The following is a 6,326-nucleotide window of genomic DNA, read 5'->3' as shown; positions in this document are numbered from 1 at the left end:
GATCTCTAGTGCACAAGAATAAAGGGAACCGAGGGGCCCGATTTTTATTAATCATATCATAAGAAGCCAACAAACATTCACACCAAGGACAACATAGTGGAAATAGGGAAAGCGGATGGGAAAACGGTTCCGCGGTAGCTCAATGGTGAGAGCATCTCACGTGTAATGCGAAGACGTGGGTTCGTTCCCCGCCTGCGGACAGTTGTTTTTTGATCCGTTTTCATTTCCATTAATTTATAATTTCTTTAATTCAATTAGTGTCTGCAAGTAATTTCCCCTATGTTGTTCTTGGTGTCAATGTTTGCTTCTAGTGGACAAGGTGGCACTACCGTGGCTATGTCGCCTGAGACTCCGCTTTTTGTGCAGGTTCTTTTTGGGATCCTTTCTCTTATTGCTGCCTGTGGGAGTAACGCTCACCAGCGTCATGGGCCTGCTTACTACGTGCCTAGTGTAGTGGTTTCTGCAGACGTTTGCGATCATTACACACGGATCAAGATTACGTATCCACTGCAAGTGGATATATCGTACGGCGCAGCTAGTTCGCCACGTTAACGTCAACTTGAGATCACATGACAGTCTGGCTGGAACCTACATAGGACCGATTAGGCTCGTCGCTCTCTAGTGGACAAGGTGGCACTACCGTGACTATGTCGCCTGAGACTCCACTTATTGTGCAGGTGCGTTTTGGGATCCTTTCTCTTATTGCGGCCTGTGGGAGTAACGCTCACCAGCGTCACGGGCCTCCGTACAATGAGCCTACAGCGGTGGTTTCTGCAGACGTTTGCGATCATTCAACACGGATCAAGATTACGTATCCTCTGCACGTGGATACATCGCACGGCGCAGCTACTTCGTCCACGTTAACGTCAACTGGAGATCACATGACAGTCTGGCTGGCACCTACATAGGACGGATTAGGCTCGTCGCTCTCTAGTGGACAAGGTGGCACTACCGTGGCTATGTCGCCTGAGACTCCACTTATTGTGCAGGTGCGTTTTGGGATCCTTTCTCTTATTGCGGCCTGTGGGAGTAATGCTCACCAGCGTCACGGGCCTCCGTACAATGAGCCTGCAGTGGTGGTTTCTGCAGACGTTTGCTTTCATTCAACACGGATCAAGATTACGTATCCTCTGCACGTGGATACATCGTTCGGCGCTGCTAGTTCGGACACGTTAACTTCAACTGGAGACCACATGACAGTCTTGCTGGTACCTATATAGGACGGATTTGGCTCGTCGCTCTCGAGTGGACACGGCGGCACCAACGTGTCTATGTCACCTGACACTCCGCGTTTTGTGAAGGTGCTTTTTGGAATCCTTTCTCTTATTGCGACCTGTGGGGGTAACACTCATGAGCGTCACGGGCCTGCGTACAATGTGCCTACAGCTGTGGTGTGTGCAGACGTTTGCGATAATTAAACACGGATCAAGATTACATATCCACGGCACGTGGATACCAGCTAAATCAGGCACGTTGACGACAACTGGAGACTACATGACATTCTGGCCAGCACCTTAAAAAACGGATTTGGCTCGTAGCTCTCCATTGGACACGGTGGCACCACCGTGTCAATGTCACCTGACACTCCGATTTTTGTGCAGTTGCTTTTTGGGATCCTTTCTCTTATTGCCGCCTGTGGGAATAACGCTCACCTGCGTCACGGGCCTCCGTACAATGAGCCTACAGCGGTGGTTTCTGCAGACGTTTGCGATCATTCAACACGGATCAAGATTACGTATCCAATGCACGTGGATACATCGCACGGCGCACTAGTTCGGCCACGTTAACGTCAACTGGAGATCACATGACAGTCTGGCTGGCACCTACGTAGGACGGATTAGGCTCGTCGCTCTCTAGTGGACAAGGTGGCACAACCGTGGCTATGTCGCCTGAGACTCCGATTTTTGTGCAGGTGCTTTTTAGGATCCTTTCTCTTAGTGCGGCCTGTGGGAGTAACGCTAATCAGCGTTACGGGCCTGCGTACAGCGAGCCTACTGTGGTGGTTTCTGCAGACGTTTGTGATCATTCAACACAGATCAAGGTGACGTATCCACTGCACGTGGATACATCGCACGGCGCAGCTAGTTCGGCCACGTTAACGCCAACTGAAGATCACATGACAGTCTGGCTACCACCTATATAGGACGGATTTGGCTTGTCGCTCTCTAGTGGACACGGCGGCACTACCGTGTCTCTGTCGCCTGACACTCCGCTTATTGTGCAGGTGCTTTTTGGGATCATTTCTCTTATTGCGGCCTCTGGGAGTAACGCTCACCACTGTCACGGGCCTGCGTACAACGTGCCTAGAGTGGTGGTTTCTGCAGAGGTTTGCGATCATTCAACACGGATCAAGGTGACGTATCCACTGCACGTGGACGCATATCATGACGCAGCTAGTTTTGCCACGTTAACGTCAACTTGAGACCACATGACAGTCTGGCTGACACCTACATAGGACCGATTAGGCTCGTCGCTCTCTAGTGGACAAGGTGGCACTACCGTGGCTATGTCGCCTGACACTCCGTTTTTGTGCAGGTGCTTTTTGGGATCCTTTCTCTTATTGCGGCCTGTGGGAGTAACGCTCACCAGCGTCACGGGCCAACGTACAACGAGCCTACAGTGGTGGTTTATGCAGACGTTTGCGATCATTCAACACGGATCACGGTGATGTATCCACTGCACGTGTATACATCGCATGGCGCAGCTAGTTCGGCCACGTTAACGTCAACTGGAGACCACATGACAGTCTGGCTGGCACCTACATAAGATGGATTAGGCTCTTCGCTCTCTAGTGGACAAGGCGGCACAACCGTGGCTATGTCGCCTGAGACTCCGCTTTTTTTTGCAGGTGCTTTTTGGGATCCTTTCTCTTATTGCAGCCTGTGGGAGTCACACTCACTAGCGTCACGGGCCTGCGTACAACGTGCCTAGAGTGGTGGTTTCAGCAGACGTTTGCGATCATTCAACATGGATCAAGATTACGTATTCCCTGCACCTGGGTACATCGTACGGCGCAGCTAGTTCGGACACGTTAACTTCAACTGGAGACCACATGACAGTCTGGGTGGCACCTATATAGGGCGGATTTGGCTCGTCGCTCTCTAGTGGACACGGCGGCACTACCGTGGCTATGTCACCTGACACCCCGCTTTTTGTGCAGGTGCTTTTTGGGATCCTTTCTCTTATTGCGGCCTGTGGGAAGCACACTCACTAGCGTCACTGGCCTCCGTAGGATGTGCCTACAGCAGTGGTGTCTGCAGACGTTTGCGATCATTCAACACGGATCAAGATTACATATCCCCGGCACGTGGATACCAGCTAAATCGGGCACGTTGACGACAAATGGAGACCACATGGCAGTCTGGCAACCACGTATAAAGAACGGATTTCTCTCGTCGCTCTCCTTTGGACACGACGGCACCACCGTGTCGATGTCATCTGACACTATGCCTTTTGTGCAGGTGCTTTTTGGGATCCTTTCTCTTATTGCGGCCTGTGGGAGTAACGCTCACCAGCGTCACGGGCCTGCGTACAACGAGCCTACAGTGGTGGTTTCTGCAGACGTTTGCGATCATTCAACACGGATCAAGATTACGTATTCCCTGCACCTGGGTACATCGTACGGCGCAGCTAGTTCGGACACGTTAACTTCAACTGGAGACCACATGACAGTCTGGGTGGCACCTATATAGGACGGATTTGGCTCGTCGCTCTCTAGTGGACACGGCGGCACTACCGTGGCTATGTCACCTGACACCCCGCTTTTTGTGCAGGTGCTTTTTGGGATCCTTTCTCTTATTGCGGCCTGTGGGAAGCACACTCACTAGCGTCACTGGCCTCCGTAGGATGTGCCTACAGCAGTGGTGTCTGCAGACGTTTGCGATCATTCAACGCGGATCAAGATTACATATCCACGGCACGTGGATACCAGCTAAATCGGGCACGTTGACAACAACTGGAGACCACATGGCAGTCTGGCAACCACGTATAAAGAACGGATTTGGCTCGTCGCTCTCCTTTGGACACGGCGGCACCACCGTGTCTACGTCGTCTGACACTATGCCTTTTGTGCAGGTGCTTTTTGGGATCCTTTCTCTTATTGCGGCCTGAGGGAGTAACGCTCACCAGCGTCACGGGCCTGCGTACAACGAGCCTACAGTGGTGGAGCCAAATCCGTCCTATATTGGTGCCACCCAGACTGTCATGTGGTCTCCAGTTGAAGTTAACGTGTCCGAACTAGCTGCACATCGTACGGCGCAGCTAGTTCGGACACGTTAACTTTAACTGGAGACCACATGACAGTCTGGGTGGCACCAATATAGGACGGATTTGGCTCGTCGCTCTCTAGTGGACACGGCGGCACCACCGTGTCTACGTCATCTGACACTATGCCTTTTGTGCAGGTGCTTTTTGGGATCCTTTTTCTTATTGCGGCCTGTGGGAGTAACGCTCACCAGCGTCACGGGCCTGCGTACAACGAGCCTACCGTGGTGGTTTCTGCAGACGTTTGCGATCATTCAACACGGATCAAGATTACGTATCCACTGCACGTGGATACATCGCAAGGCGCAGCTTGTCCGAGCACGTTGACGTCAACTGAAGACCTCATGACAGTCTGGCGGGCACCTATAAAGGACGGATTTGGCTCGTCGCTCTCTTATAATTTCTTTTATTTCGGCCTGTGGGAGTAACGCTCACCAGCGTCACGGGCCTGCGTACAACGTGCCTAGAGTGGTGGTTTCTGCAGACGTTTGCGATCATTCAACACGGATCAAGGTGACGTATCCACTGCACGTGGATACATCGCACGGCGCAGCTAGTTCGGCCACGATAACGTCAACTGGAGATCACATGACAGTCTCCCTGGCACCTACATAGGACGGATTAGGCTCGTCGATCTCTAGTGCACAAGAATAAAGGGAACCGAGGGGCCCGATTTTTATTAATCATATCATAAGAAGCCAACAAACATTCACACCAAGGACAACATAGTGGAAATAGGGAAAGCGGATGGGAAAACGGTTCCGCGGTAGCTCAATGGTGAGAGCATCTCACGTGTAATGCGAAGACGTGGGTTCGTTCCCCGCCTGCGGACAGTTGTTTTTTGATCCGTTTTCATTTCCATTAATTTATAATTTCTTTAATTCAATTAGTGTCTGCAAGTAATTTCCCCTATGTTGTTCTTGGTGTCAATGTTTGCTTCTAGTGGACAAGGTGGCACTACCGTGGCTATGTCGCCTGAGACTCCGCTTTTTGTGCAGGTTCTTTTTGGGATCCTTTCTCTTATTGCTGCCTGTGGGAGTAACGCTCACCAGCGTCATGGGCCTGCTTACTACGTGCCTAGTGTAGTGGTTTCTGCAGACGTTTGCGATCATTACACACGGATCAAGATTACGTATCCACTGCAAGTGGATACATCGTACGGCGCAGCTAGTTCGCCACGTTAACGTCAACTTGAGATCACATGACAGTCTGGCTGGAACCTACATAGGACCGATTAGGCTCGTCGCTCTCTAGTGGACAAGGTGGCACTACCGTGACTATGTCGCCTGAGACTCCACTTATTGTGCAGGTGCGTTTTGGGATCCTTTCTCTTATTGCGGCCTGTGGGAGTAACGCTCACCAGCGTCACGGGCCTCCGTACAATGAGCCTACAGCGGTGGTTTCTGCAGACGTTTGCGATCATTCAACACGGATCAAGATTACGTATCCTCTGCACGTGGATACATCGCACGGCGCAGCTACTTCGTCCACGTTAACGTCAACTGGAGATCACATGACAGTCTGGCTGGCACCTACATAGGACGGATTAGGCTCGTCGCTCTCTAGTGGACAAGGTGGCACTACCGTGGCTATGTCGCCTGAGACTCCACTTATTGTGCAGGTGCGTTTTGGGATCCTTTCTCTTATTGCGGCCTGTGGGAGTAATGCTCACCAGCGTCACGGGCCTCCGTACAATGAGCCTGCAGTGGTGGTTTCTGCAGACGTTTGCTTTCATTCAACACGGATCAAGATTACGTATCCTCTGCACGTGGATACATCGTTCGGCGCTGCTAGTTCGGACACGTTAACTTCAACTGGAGACCACATGACAGTCTTGCTGGTACCTATATAGGACGGATTTGGCTCGTCGCTCTCGAGTGGACACGGCGGCACCAACGTGTCTATGTCACCTGACACTCCGCTTTTTGTGAAGGTGCTTTTTGGAATCCTTTCTCTTATTGCGACCTGTGGGGGTAACACTCATGAGCGTCACGGGCCTGCGTACAATGTGCCTACAGCTGTGGTGTGTGCAGACGTTTGCGATAATTAAACACGGATCAAGA

Source organism: Dermacentor silvarum, chromosome 10, assembly GCF_013339745.2.
Source record: "Dermacentor silvarum isolate Dsil-2018 chromosome 10, BIME_Dsil_1.4, whole genome shotgun sequence".
Classification (NCBI taxonomy): Eukaryota; Metazoa; Arthropoda; class Arachnida; order Ixodida; family Ixodidae; genus Dermacentor; species Dermacentor silvarum.
The sequence above is the reverse complement of the archived record's forward strand: the minus strand, read 5'-3'. Positions refer to the sequence as shown.